Source organism: Dermacentor andersoni, chromosome 4 (genome assembly GCF_023375885.2).
Source record: "Dermacentor andersoni chromosome 4, qqDerAnde1_hic_scaffold, whole genome shotgun sequence".
Taxonomy (NCBI): Eukaryota; Metazoa; Arthropoda; class Arachnida; order Ixodida; family Ixodidae; genus Dermacentor; species Dermacentor andersoni.
Window position 1 is genome coordinate 39,257,130 of NC_092817.1, and position 15,514 is coordinate 39,272,643.

The window sequence follows — 15,514 nt, forward strand, 5'->3', positions numbered from 1 at the left end:
CTGGTTTACAATGCGTCTCAGCGTACTGCCGCTGTCAGTGCATCTGTAATGGTGTTCTGCTGTGAAGGTAGTCCATGCGACAGCATGGAAACTTCTGCGAGGCGGTTGGTAGTGCATATCTCGACTCCCTTCTAGCGAGTGTCGTCCTTCCTCGCCTATGCGCAGCTGTTTTTTTTTTTTTTTTTTTCCCAGCGAATGACACTTGAGCGGAGAGCTATTATCTCCTTCAGCCGTCTAGGGGAGGCGATAAAAATCGTCTGGCTAGGCTCTTTCGTGCCGGTTCCCGCTGTCGCCTCAGAGACACTGCGGAGTGTAACGATGGGAGGGCTTATACAATCTCCACGCGACACGCCACGCAGATAAGCAACCGCCGACACGACGGCTGCGCGATCGCGATTGGCGACGGGAGAAAGCCCTTCGTGTATGCGCGGCGGAAACCCGCGCAACCCCGATGCCTGGTCCTGCAGAGTTTAACCCTTTTGCAAGAAGCTCAACCTGGATTCTGTTAGGGTCATTGTTGAATTCCGCCATATTGTCTCGTGTTGGCTCACCTATGCCCTCTGTTTGGTTCAGAGCACCGACGTGGCGGAATTCGACAATATGGCGTCCAGAAACCAACCCGGACAGTGATTCCGGGTGATAGCGATTTCTGTCGACGGATCCGAGAACTTCCCCTTGCACCGGTGTGGTTCGTGAGGCTTTAACAAGACACGAAATGAAAATAGCTTGGCTCTTTACAGCTCTCAGACGGCAGACTTTAACCGAAAGTCACGGTTTGATACGATAGGAATCCATGCATTAAAAAAAAAAAGTTAGCATCTCTGTGATGTCAGGTCGGTGCCAAAAGTCTGACGTCGCACGGGGCTGCTTAGTGAATTAGAAGATGGCCACGCCATTTTCGGCTTCTTTGAAGTATATAGCTCCCTGTGACGTCAGAACGTAACGAAGAGCACTGTACTTCCTAGCAAGACATTTGCCTGGTAACTTTCATTGGCTCTTCCTTCAGAATAGTGTACTAATTGTTCTAGTACTATATACTACAGAACGAGTGAAATCCACCAAGAGACAGTGAAATGCGGAGGTCGCGCAGGAAAGCAATCGTTGGCGCAGGCTGGTCGTGATGGGAATTGAAAAGAGGACGTGTGGCCTTAAATTGCAAGTTCCTCCGTTGTTAAATATTTTTTTTTTTTTCGCTGAACGAACGAACGAGCGTCGAGAGTTGTACAACCACGTAACATACCAGTTCAGCCTGACTTTTTTTAAAGCTTTGCTTTCCCTTCAAGGCCACTTTGCGCCGCAAAGCAATATTTCTAGTGACTAAACTTTGGAGCACATATCCACTTAAAATGCATTAAGAAGAAGCAATCTGTGCTGTCACATCAGATCCTTCGTATGTTGCTTCAAACAACTTTGCTGAGAACTCGTTAAAGTGTATGCTTCGGTAACAGGTTGCTACTGGCGGATCCAAAGCGGGAGCTTTCCATTAAAGAGCTTACAGGCGGGTCAATGTGCCATACGCGCAGTGCTTGGCGCAGTTCGTTAGCATTTACACAAGGCCGGCGGGTGTCTTACTATGTATCCAAGTAGTAATTGCAGACTCTCAGGTAGCATGCCGGCTCTATGGGGAGAGTCCCACGCTGCGTTCAGAAAATTCTCGTGGATACGATAGCCCACCATGCAGCACATTTGATTTGGTGCCCGGGCCATGAGGGCCTGGCAGGTAACGAAAGAGCGGATAGCGCGGCTCGCGAACTTAACCACCGAACGGCTACTCCGTCTCAACCCCAACCCCAATGTCAGTTTCCCGACAAACGGCGTGACATCCTAGAACACCATCGTCGCGAGCGACGGGCATGCGCCTCCCCAATCGAGATCTGTATGACGGGGACTCCCACGATTTGCGAAGAATCCAGACAGACGCGTATCGAAGTCTACGCCGACTACACGCCATGTCCCCCAGCCCACCCCCACATGTGCCCGTGGTGCGGAGGCAGGACAGGACCACTCTCGCCCACATCTCGTCGGGATGCGAATCATCTCGGCCCCACCAAGATCGGTCCACCGGTCGAAACTGTTGAAATTAAATACTTGTTCTGTTTACCTGGTAGCACCGTTCAAGTTCGTTACGTTTGAAAGGCAGCCTGAAGAATTCCTCTTTACCTACTATAATATATATATATATATAAGCCGGTTTGGATAATTTTAGCCCGTAGAAACCGATCACTTTGTTTGCCACACATAAGTGTAAATATCTGCGTTGACAGAAGAGCGGTTACCCTACAGATTAGGTTAAAGCAGCAAGTAAACGACAACATTACAAAATGAAGCGGGGACAATAAATCAATAGCTCGAATAAATTCAGCAACAACCTACAACCTCAAGGAAACGTGCATAGATCTACCATCTCGACGTACAGAGCTATCTTATTTTCCATTGGTCGGCCAGAATTTTTTTTCTCCTTGTCATTCGCGCATCTGAACGAATCTTACCGTTCTCGCGACGGCAGAATTTGACCATGATATGCGGGCATAATTATACAAGTCGAACAAACTTTATACATGCCAAATTGTACGAAAGCATTATCAGGCTGTAAATTACTCGCATCGCCAACGTTGCACGCCCACATACGTTCGCAATAATGATCTTTTTCCGCGCGTAGTGGCCGTGACACGTTGCGTCTCCCGTACAGAGGCCAGGAGAGATACCGCGAGACAGCATCGCTGCAGGGTTGAACGCCCATACGAGGACAAAATAAAGAGCATCTGCCGAGTGTGTGCTTTGTGTACGTTTGCTTTCCTAGATAAGTGGCTGGCCGACGTAACTTGTATACATACTCCTGTGCGAATGCACTACAGTAAAGTGCGCTCGGGGAGCTCATGTATACTCTTGTGTCCAATTGTTCTGCAACGTGTTCCCCGAGGAACACTAAAGATCAACACTCAATAGGTTTAGACTGTAAAAGTTTATCCTCCAAATCTCTATTTTCAATCATGTGGCGGGAAACGGTCAGTGACTAGCGGAGAGAGGCAAGAGCAAACTTTCCTTTTAATTTCGCGGCAGAACTTACCGCACGGCCACTACGTCAGTGTGACGTCTCGATCTTGCCTTTCGTTTCTGAATCATGTCTGGCTTATTCGGACCAACTCTCATGGTAAGAGCGACCTTTTAATTTGTTTCAGAAACGTTGATTTGCTAATACATACAAACTTAATTCCCCCTGTTTAATATTTCAATTTTCTTATCTTTTTTAAATGTTATGTAATGTTTTGCTGATGAGACCCTGTAACAGCCGACAGGTCAACGATATGAATAAATAAGACAAATGTTTAGATCACGTCAGACGGTCAGATATGTGTACGGAATAGTGGTCGTATAGTGACGTTGATAGTTCAGGCCATACGTGGCTGTCAGAGGCTTGAAGATACGTCTCCACGAGTCCGTCAATTTACCCCCTCGCACAAATGCGAGCAGAACGATACGATTTTTTCTTTTCTTTTTTTCGCAGCGCGCAGCGCCTGACGCACGGAATTGTATAGTCCTCTAATGGTGATCCGCAAACACGGCCAAGAAATCCTCTCATCGATCGACCTGTTCGCTGACAGAGAAAGCGTGTTTCCGACGACCCTGTTTATTAAAAAATGTGAAGTTCGACACACCGTTTCCTTTCCGATTCGGATTCACAGCATGATGTGGTGGACATCATAATTTGTGCTCTAATCGTCCACATAATCATTAATTTTCGCTAATAGATTTAGAAGGCATGGTTTAATTGCAGAATTGGAGATCAACTATAGTACGCAAAAGCATAACCATTCGCTATAGAATCGTCGCTTTCCAGAAATGCGGACTCAAAGTTCGCGGCGAAGGGAGTTACCTTATTTTTCAGCAACGTGGAAACATAACTGGAGCAGCAATTTCTCGGCAACATTTTCTCATGCGCGGTTGTGCTCTGCGTGTCTACTACGAGTCGACTTTAAATAATTTCGCCGGCGAAACTGCGGAACACAATCACTTCGTTAGCTCTTCTCTCTGGCTGACTTCAACTCTGCAACTGCGACGTGCCCTGCCTCCACGAGACATTAGTTAGTCAGCTAAAACGGCTAACTAATAAGCGCATTGGCGCTTACTGCAAGTTCACACGCACAGCGGTCCGTCACGACTGATACAAAATTAAGCGCAAGAAAATAAAACGGGCAATAATAATAAAAAAATTCACGCAGTAAGTAATCTGGGGGTTGTCTAAGTATGCGTAAGCGTTGTTCCACTTGCTCATTTCCACTCAGCTCTGTATTACTGTCAATGTTTTGAAACTTCTTCCGACCAGCATAAACGACAGAGCTGCGACGACACGAACTGCATGCATGCTGCGGACGGCGGCGCAAGGCGAATTGATGACGCAAACAAACTACCGCAGGTGGCAGCGCCAGGCGCGCTGCGATCATTATAAGCCGTTATCGCTCTTTGGCGCCTTATCAATCTGCGATGAACCGTTATTCACCGTAATCAACCGCGCTCCGGCGGCGGCTGTATGCGTATGGCGCGGCCGCGCAGACCCTGCTGCTTAGTTCACGTTGAAGCGAGACGCGCGGGTCCTAGCTGTCTTGAAAGCGATCTGGGATGGGGAAACAGTGCGCCGAGTGCTGATAGTTTCTTATTGGGCGCTGTGTTCTCGTTGCTCGGTTCGCGTTGAAGCGAGAGGCAGCACGAAAGCGAATTCGCTCGCGCTGCAGGCCCTGTCTTGAAAACGACCGTCTTAGGTGACGGACGGACGGGTTTCCCTCGATCAATAGGCATTGAAATTCTCACGCATTCTACGCAACGCAACATTCTACGCAACTGGCGTTTACTGATCACACAACGCACTATGAATCTTGGTTAGCAAACCATTTTGTCTGTCTCTCTCCTTGCTCGACCGTCCTTTTTTTTTTATGTTAAGAGACGGTCGTTGCTGATACAGTGTACATATATATGCCTTCATTTTCTTGTACGTCTGCCTTCGTTTCTGAGCTTTTTGCCCCCGCAACACATGTCGAACCAAATATCGCAGCGTATAGTCACGATAAGCAAATCTGCAAGTCTTGGCAACTGAGAAAGTGTTTCAGGTTCTTTTGAAAGGGCACCCAATTGGAGCGTGCAAAAACAAGTGCGAGTCTATTATACGAGGCGAAACAAACAAGCAACTGTTGTAAGTCCCGCAGGATCCTGATCGCCGCAGACGGCGCCTGCTCGCGCGCCGTGATAAGATAGTCGACGTCCTCTGCACTCTTTAGATTGCCGCTCATGGGAGGTCTACCGTCGAAAAACCGTCTGTGGATGGGCCTCTGCTTGTGGGGGACAGTCGTGGAGTGTTTCCGAGACTGACCTCTCGTGATCATTGTGTAGATAATGGCTATACGCACTGCCCGCATATCTTTTGCCTGATCCAAAGCAAGTTTTGCAGTGTCCCCACTGCACTGAGGCGATAAGACTGACCTTTCCTTTTTGCTGTATAGTGTTATTTGCGCAGAGGCTTGTGTGGCTATCAAAATTTTCTTTGTTCTTGAAACCGCGTGTTTCTGACATTTTTGGACTCAAGTGCTCAAGGATTCTCCCTTTTCCTGAAACCTGTGCATGCTGCTAGCGTACATGCGCCAGCACAGCTTAAATGCGCAGGGAAGAGGAACACCATGTTAAACGAGATCCGCAAAACTTCCAGGACAGCGAAAACGTGTCTTGCGGAGACTTGCTGAGCCAGGAAGGGCGATAAAGCGAAAGGCGTGTGGTGACGCCATCTTCCCGCACCAAAGATGCCCGTTACGTCCTGGATTTGCACATCCCCCTGCTAGGGATTAGCATTTCGCCGATAAAGGATTGTACCGTATTCTAAACAAACCGAAGGCTCAGCCTATAGCAAAATTTGACAACTTTTATCGTGCAGGAACAGCCCGAACGCGCAAAAATATTTTAGAATTCGTGACGTATAACAGCGAAGCACCGGCGCTGCGGGTTACGCGTGAAAACTCAATAAAGTTGGCTGCGGCTTTCCGCGATTAGTCAACCGTTTTAGAGGGAAAAAAGAAAACTCTCTTGACTGGATATTTGACGATACTAAACTGTTTTTGCGTTGCTTTGTGCATGATGTCCATTTAAGTGGATAGTGTGAGGAGTGTGTGGAGAAGTATAGCTTTCTTTCTGCTGCTAGTTATAGTTACACGTGCCATAAATGGGGGATTTTTTTTATTTTATTTTTTCTAATACAGCAAAAATCTTTGCGTTGCAGTAAATTGCAATGTGGGAATGTTCCTCTTTTACTATTCGAAGGAGATCATTCTTTATGAAAGCACCCAGAACCATACCGGCGTTACCGAGTCAACTTTCCTTGAATGGCGCGTCTTTTCAGGGTCAACTGTGCTGAGTTTTATTTGTTGGTACATATACATAAGGCAAACATTGCAGCGGCTAGGGTGCGAAGAAAAAGGGGATAAGGATAACACCACGGTTTTCTGCACAAATGGACAGACGTGAACGAACTTGCACCCTATATTGATGCTTTGTACACATATATGCTAGCCAAACATATACATGCAAGCTGGAAATTGACTTCTGTGTGCAGATGAAGATAAGAAATGGCTTAGCTTCCAGATGTACAGCTGGCGCTGAGTCGTCTGCGGCTGTTCGCTCGTAGTACGTCGACCTTGTAGTGCGATATCTCTTCGGACGCATTGGTCATTATGTAATGGCTGCGCGATTGTATCGATATTGCGAATGTCCATTTTTAGAGCTACAAGTAAAAGGTCGCAGGCTACCAGCTTTACTGTATGCAGCGCGCACTGGATAAGTCCCACAGTACAAGAAAACGTACTTAACTTTGATAGAGGAGGCACTGGTTGACAGCATGTATAAGCAGCAATATATAAAGTGGACGCAGCGGAGGCTTGGAGGCCTTCAAACTGGCCAGAGAAATCCGATTTTCATGTAGCGAGACCATAGGTCGCTAAAACAAACGCAATTCACTCAGACTCGCTCACAATATGTATCTTTTTTCACTCACCAAAATTCTACTCAGCCGGACTCACCGAGTCTCAACTCGCGAATCAGTCAGAGTCTGAGTGATCGACTCATGAGCTATGGTATTCCGGCCTAACTGCTTCTGTTTCTTTTCTCATTTGCTGTAACCCACTCCACTCTTCAATGCCTTTGGCCCTGAGAGTAATAATAAATAAAGTAAATAACTAAATATGCGTGTAGAGTATTGTGGAGTGTGGAGTGAGCGTATTGAACCGATCGGCTCGGATGGCTATAGGCGCTCTCGTGCGGTTTGCAAGGTCGCAGGTTCGATTGCCGGACGCGGCGGCCGCATTACGATGGGAGTGAAATTCTAAGCCGTTCGTCCATCGAGCTTTCTTTGGTGCATATATGTTAAAGAACTAGCTAATATGCGATCTTTTGCTACCTAACTAATGCAGTGGCTATTCGGAGAGGACAACCTATACCATGGTGCAATTTGGTGTCACACGTACGAGTTATCGTTCTTGGACCTGAAGCGATCGAGTCGTCAGCGAACTGGAGACCGTTTCAATTGAAGTATATTTCGCAATGCCTATAGGTGCAGTTACGTACATAACCAGGAGTAGAAGCAGTAATAGTTTTTCAGCACGTTGCGTCAGCATGGCGTTCGGGAAAATTGGCGATTAGAGAGTGCCTCGGGGGAGGCGCCGTATATTATTACATAGCGATCGGTTAGCAGCGCCACAAGGAGCGTCAAGTAGGTTGAGCGCTGCGCGGTCTTGCGGAATCGCGCGACAGCGAACGGGGGAGAACGCATTTGCTCGCGAGATCGGGTGAGAGACGCACGCTGCGACCATCTTTGTCGTCACTGGCGAGGGCGCCGGGTATCTGGGAGTTTTTCCGTCCTTGGGACGCCCAGGAATTCGTTCGGCGGCAGCCAGTTCGCCTCTCGCGCCCCTTCGCTGATAAAGTCCTTTCGTGTCTGCGAAATACGCAGGCCTGCGGTGCACCACCGTGTCCCGGAGGGTGCTGCAAGTGTATGCTCCCACTGAAGTGTACAAAGCGTGCTGCTCGCTTTGAAATGCCTCCTCAGAAGCGCCGGTTCTGCGCGGAAAAAGCGTTTATGCGCGCCTGTATACCTGTATCACTCGTGCCTTCTTTTCTTCCGCAGAAAATAAACAAAGGCGCTCGAAGGGTTATTGCGAAGCAGAAAGGCCGCGCTTTCTCTCTCTCTCTCTCTCTCTCGACCAGAACAGCGCAAAGCAAGCAGAAACAAGTGCGTATCTCGCGCACTCGCTTGAAAATTCAGATAACGTTTATGGTACCGTTTCATCACGGCTTCCGGCTGAAATGCGAGCGAGGCCTTTCTGCTTATATACCGCCCGATAACCATGCATGCAATTCGCCCTTGCTGCTCCACAATTTGCGTGCGACGATGGCTTTTTTTCTTTTGTTCACGCGCTTGGCGCCACCTGTTCGACCACGTGTTCCTGCATTATACCGCGGCTTCTTTGCTGGAAATGCTCGTGTTCGATTAAAAAAAAGAAGAAATCGGAGCGTTTCTGTAGTGCTTCTTCGTCCGATGCCTGTTTCTCCCATCCGACTTTTCAGCTATAAAAGCTCTGCTGCAACAAGATTGGGTAGCATACGTGTACGCCTCCTGTGTGGAAAATGTCGCAGATTTTATTACCGCGAACGCATTTGCCCCCTTCGAAGCCTAGTACTTTAATCGAGCTGCGCGGCGGTCTCATCGTTGTCGGAATTACGCCATCGTGTTTGCAGGTCAGGTTCCTCCCCGACAACCTGTATTTCTTGGCAGTGGACCAATATTATGGGCGCGTATATTGATAATGACGTTTACTTCACTGCGGGGGCACGTTTTTTCCTCCAGTCACACCATAGCGTGCAAGGTACAAAAAAAAAGCGATAAAAGAAAAACGTGACTTCTAGTACGAAAATACGTACAAGACGTGCAACTAGCCCTTTTCTGAAACGGGTCATAGCACTACAGCAGCTGATTTACATAAACCTGTTCCGCATGCAGGCCCTAGAAGGCGTTCGGGGACTCGTTTGCAGACGAGCTTTCGAGTTCGCGCTTTTGTGTGCGTTACGCCAGAAAGCTTTTCTGGCGCGCGCGCGCTGAGCTTGCGCTGTGTACGTGACGCAAGTGAAATCCTCCGCTCATCTGACGTCATTGCACGTGACGCACCTGCACGCACGCAGCACCTCGGGTTTCCGACGTATCTGGTGGCCTCTGCCCGCAGATGAGGCGGAGGGGAGGGGGGTATCGCAACTTTAGCACATATTTCCTGCGTAAAGGTGCGTTCATCACAGCCATCAGCCGTTGACGCTTCCTGCTGACTTCGACGTAGTGTCGGTTGGAAATCTTATGCGCTCGTCGGGGCGTATTCAAAGCCGCGCATGCTTTTGTTGCGCTGTCATGTGCGTGATGTTGTCCTGTAGTGGCTTTGTTGCGGCTTGAGCCATCGATAGCGCCAATTATACCCTCCCCCCCCCCCCCCCCCTTATTTAAAGCAGTGCTCGAATTGCATTCTATGTAAACGACATGGAGAGTACCTTTAACCTGAATTTCCACTCTCGGCTCTTTTGGGTTTTTGAAGTAGAACGTGAGGATCGAGCAACGGCGGGCTTTGCTCTTACGTGCAGAACAATGTAACGCCGGTGAAGAGGAACTTGCAGGTCAATCGTTCTAGCGAACGCGGCGAATATCAGGCGACCTTCGTTCGAAACCGTTCGAACGCGCTATAGATTCGTTTCCTTCTCCTTTGTCTGCGTTCACTGTTCGGAGATGCGTTCCGCACGTGTCCGATAATGATGTTGAACTATGTTTATATCACACACACAGGGTGTCCCAGTTAGCTTTAGCCAGAGTTTAAAAATATGCAAATGTCACCTGGCTGGACAGAACCAAGGTAATGTTTGCGTCGTCTGGAGATAAACTATTTTACAGCGAAAGCTGTATCTCGCGAACCTTCCGTATATTTTTTTTTTTTTTCGCGTCCGGCAACAGAAAAAAATCATGGCCGATTCTGGTGATGGCACATACACCTGCCCGCAGGTGTATGTGTTCCCGAGCCCGCAGGTGTATGGCACATACACCTGCGGGCTCGGGAACCTGTAGTGCGCCCTTGAACTAGTCTTGTCACACGTGAGACCCAAAGAGGTACCAGGCACAGGACTTAGCTGCAAATGCAAGCAGTTTCCCATCGTTCAAGCCAGCGCGGTCACTGTGCACTATAGTCTCAAGGCGCAACGTACTCGCAAGTGGTGCACGAGTTCGACAAGGAGCATCCACAGAAGCTATATAGTGTACGTGGCTCTGAGCCGATTCGCGGACGTGAACCGCCTGTTCCTCACGAATGCGAAGGGAGACCACACGTTTCACCATGCAAACGGAAACATGGAGAGAGCTCTGCAAGATGAGTTCAGGCGTTTGGAAGATCACCACCTGCCTACGATAACCAACACTTGCTAAGCACTACTGCAGGAACCGCATACGATTGCAGTTTCGGCATTTGAACATTCGTTCACTGAATCTGCATGCGGAAGGTCTCAATCACGATACAATCCTGAACGAGAAGCACGACCCGTATCTTTCCGAAACGTCGTCAGCTCGTTCGCTCTGCAGCCCAACGGCTGCAACGGAGTCTTGTGGGATGGCCGGGCGGATTCGCGCGCTGCAGGTGTTGCTATAAACGTAAAGAACGACATTCAAGTGCAACCGTTCGGTCTTGGGGATGAACAAAATGGTCACCGACTGCGTGGACGTTTGTGCTATACAAACGGAAGAATGAATGGTGATCTCCACGGCCGGTGTACAGCTCGCCCGCTACTTCCAAGTCCGAAATCAAGGAGTTTATGACCACGTATTTCCAGTGCTCATCAACGGAGACTTCAACGTGGACATTTCTAAGCCAGAGAAGAAATGGTTCATGCAATGCATGTTGGAAGAGTTTTGCCTGCAATGTTACTCTAACCCCATGATACCTACCTACCAAGCATCACCGGACGTGCGTTGATTTGATTCTAGCCAAGAACCTCTCCAGGGTGGCAGTCGAACCGCTGAGTGTATATCACAGTGGTCATAAAGCAATCGTGACTATACCCTGACAAAATAGTCTCAATGGAACATCAACCACGGTCTTATACTAAATGATCCAGTCAAACACTTCAACTCCCATCATCAGACGCTTCAAACAAATGACAACCATTTACACATGGCAGCGAAAGCTGACGACAGTCGAAGCTCTCAAACGAAAAGCAAAGTGATTTCGCTGCCGTTCCATCCCGGGCCTGGGGGTGCGGCCCGGATGCAGCCCGCTGAATGGCGGCCGTGCAGCAGTCGCCACTCGAGCCTCCGTGTAGTAGAAAACCAGGTGTCGGCGGCGGTGTCCGTAAGAAAAAAAAAAAAATCGTACCGAACCACACCCGCACAGACCCTCCGCGTGCCGCAGAGGCGTTACTGAACTAATTTTCTCAAAGTAAAATGCGTCAAAGTATTCGTAAAGTTTGATTTACACACAACCTACAGACATGATAACGTCGGATTGTAATTGGAATATACGAGAAAACATAATTCTGTTACGCGGAAACTCAAACACAAATCCCTTTTCCAGCGATTCCACCAGTCATAGAGCGGCGCGCTCGGTTCCTTGCAACACCTCCAGATGGCGCTCGTCTGCGCGCATCCGCGGCCCACGCAGGAGGCCGCGTTTCTACCAGAAAGCTCGCCTAGCGTTCGCCGCCAGCATTTCGCGGTAAACATTACGGTTACATAAACACGCGTCGCTTTGATTGCGTTGGACTCACTGTTATGTGATCGTTGTAAGAGCACTCCGCCGGGCTGCTTATGATCAACAAAAGCATTGGGGAGAACAGAAATGACAAAACGCAACACTCGATCCCTCGCCTCCCGCTTTAATAAAGAAGCGAGGTTGACAGTCAAATCTATGGTCTCTGTCTATTTTGCCCGCTCCTAGCTGTCACTAAAAATTTGCACACACATGCTTATCGTTGTGCTTCCGTGTACAGAGATGGCTTGAAGGCCAGAAAGCTCGAAGGATATGTTCGTTGCTCTGGAAAATGGCTATGAATGGTTATAAATGGCTAGGAATGAATGGCGGGCCATTTATAATGTATACTAATAAATATAAAAGAAACTTTTCAACGTAATTAGCGACGTCTGCGTGATCGACGACGGAATATAATGTATTACTTGCCTCATACGCCCTTAAGCAAAATTACACACTTTGGGTCGTATCTTGCCACACAACAATAATCATCTGTCTTGTCCGCATTTCCTTTCTTTAATGATGCGATCCCGGTACTTCCAAGTCACGAACGGCATGCGCGTTATCAGCATGACAGATCATTCTCGACAGGAAAGTAGCGAGCGCAGCGTTTTCAAGAAAAGAAACGCAAGCAAGACACATGACGATTATTGTTTGGCAAATATACACGTTGTGTATATATACACCCCAATTCGTTGGCATATATACGTTGGCAATATATACATTGGCAGTATATACACCCCAAAGGGTGTATATACTGTGAATTACTATTGTGAATTAATAATACTGTGAATTAGGTGCCAACCGTTGAAGCGTTGAACAATAAATACTGTGAATTAGGTGCCAACCGTTGAAGCATGCAGGGGCTCCCAATTATTTAACTGCTACCGAAATATACGTAGAAAGCGACTACAATTAGTAGATTGAAATACGTACCGTAAAATGACTAAATAAAAAATTAATTGGCGTGATTGCTATTTTTCAGTTAAGCATATTGATTTGTAGTGGGAGTAATGGCTGCCTCGTGGAGTAATTTAGATCAAAGGTGAGAATTGTCTGCCACGGACAATATTTAAAAATCCGGTGCAGTTAAAATAACACACGTACACACAATAAAATTATAATATAATTATGAATATATAGACAATAATTAATGAAAAAGCTAATTGAATGTGTGTGTATGTATATATATATATATATATATATACATACACAAACATAGAGAGATATATAGATATAATTAATATGCGCTCTATATCTCGGTTTAGTAAGCTAGCTCTTGAGTAAGTGAGTGAATAAACTTTTATTTGGTCCAGCAAAGCGCGATAAAACGCGCACCCGGCTAATCCCACGACGGGACTGACAGATCTAGTCTGCTCTTGAGCTGTGTTTCAGTCGGGATAGGGGAAACAGCAGCTAGGAAATTCGGTATACACGACCTAGCCACGACGGCCCGACGACATTGCACGGCGCCGCTACTCTGGAAAGCAAGCGTGCTCGGTGGACGCAACGAACGGCCACGGAACCTCGCATCAGCAATCGACTGCCATTAACCCAAAGCGCGCGCTCACTCGAGGCCGCCGAAGATCGCTGGCACCACTACAACAAACGCCTATAACGAAAACAAGGAAGTACGCTGCAGCAGTAGTCGGAGGACGACAACACGACCTTGGAGAGTTTGCCGGTGCGCAGGGTTTCATTTTTTAACTGTTGTATGCTTTTTACTGACTCTCCAAGCACGGGTAAGGAAAAAGAAATGCGACTATTGCAGTGCGGAAGATGACGCTCGGTGAGCATGTAAAGCGATTGCCCCCACGACGCAGAAAATCCGGCGTCGGCGCCCTGCGCCTAGCGTCGACCGTCTTTTCGCGGAATACGATTCCGAACCACGGCCATGCAACCACGCAGGCCCTCCTCGCAGCGCGGAGACGTTGCCGAACTAATTGAATTTCTCAAAGCTAAACGAGTCAGAAAAATCGTAGGGTACGACTTACACACATTCTACAGACGCGGGAGCGTCGGATCGTAATTTGAATATACGAAAAAACTTAATTCTGTTATGTGGAAACCCAAACACAAAGCCCCTTTCAGCGTTTCTAAAAGTCGTACAGACACGTACGCGCTCGGTTCCTTACAACGCTCGGTTCCTTGCTACACCTCCAGATGGCGCTCGTCTCCGCCCATCCGTAAAGCCCCTTGATAATTTGAAAGTAGCGACACTCTCCTCCTCACGGCGCTTTCCTCCTCGATTCTCCTCGCCCGCCGGCTGCGCACGGCACGCTATTCCTCCTTGGCTCCCGCGGACGGGCCGCAGGATTCTATGGAGGTGTGTTATTTTGGGCCAGTTGCGCGCCCCAGTGGGGTTGAAAATTTTGAGAAATGCTAATAACAGCATCGATAATGCTGGAGGGAACGTTTATGAGGAGGTTGGTTTTTTCTTAAAGCCGTATGAGCGGGGTATACTGGTTTAAAGGGAGCTTTGAGGTGAGTTCTATACTCCAGACAATTTTTCTGCCACACGATCAGACGCGTTACTTCGTGCGTCTGATCTAGTATTTCTTGTGACACATCCCTTTGTGTGTGGCTTATTAAGCGAAAGCCTTAGACCTCTGTTTCAAGGTACCGTTGTGAGCTACAGAAAATATCACGTGACCGAAGGAAGGCGGGAAGCGAACCAAAGCATATGCAGCCGCGTATAAGAGATGATTAATGGTTAGCAAAGTAATGATTGATTAGGGATTGGATTAAGATGAATTCGCGTGTATTAAGGATGATTAAGGTGGATTAAAGTCGATGAAGGTGCATTAGGGTGAATGAAGGTGTGTTGATGTGCATTGAGGACGATCATAGTGGATTATGGTGAATTAAAGTGCATAAGGAAGGATAAGGGTGGATTAAGAGGGATTAAAGTGCATTACGGTAGGCTAGGGTGTACCAAAGTTACTGAGGAAGCATTACGGTTGATTAAGGAGGATTAAAGTGCATTAAGGAGGGTTAGAGTAGATTAAAGTCGATGAAGGTGGATTAGGGTGCATTAAGGAGGACTTTCATAGATTACGGTGGATTAAAGTGAATGAAGGAGGATTGAGGTCGATGAATGTGCATTAGGGGGATTATGGTAGACTAATCGGTCTTAATACTCAATGAACCCCAATTCACCTTAGTCCACCCTAATCCACCTTAATACTCCCTCATCCACCTTAATACTCCCAATCCACCTTAATACAACCTAATCAACCTACATCGCCCCTAGTGCAACTTAGCCTACCCTATGCGGTCTTAATCCTCCTTTATCAACCGTAATCCATCATAATCCACCTTAATCCTTATTCACGCACTTTTATCCCACTCAATCCTGCTTAATGGTCCTAATATACCTTAATACACCCTAATCCGCCTCTATCAAACCTAATCCAGCTCCATGGTCCCTAATCCACATTAATCTGCCCTAGTCCATCCGAATCGGTCTTAATCCTCCTTTATCAACCCCAATTCACCTTAATCCACATTAATCGACCTTAATCTTCCTTTATCCACCGTAATCCTCCCTAATCCTTGTTCATGCACCCTAATCCACCCCAATCGGTCTTAATACCCTTTCATCAACACTTCACCTTAATCCACCATAATCCGATTTAATCCTCCTCCACGCACCTAACCCTTTATTCATGCATCTTAATCCTTCGTAATGCACTCTAATCCACCTTAATCTTCTT

At 47.6% G+C, this 15,514-nt stretch overlaps 1 protein-coding gene across 1 annotated transcript in view; it reads left to right on the forward strand.

The window, feature by feature from the left end:
* The window catches only part of LOC140217323 (multifunctional protein ADE2-like), a 34,987-nt gene that overhangs the window by 4,186 nt on the left and 15,287 nt on the right, over positions 1-15,514 (forward strand). The window lies entirely within an intron of this gene.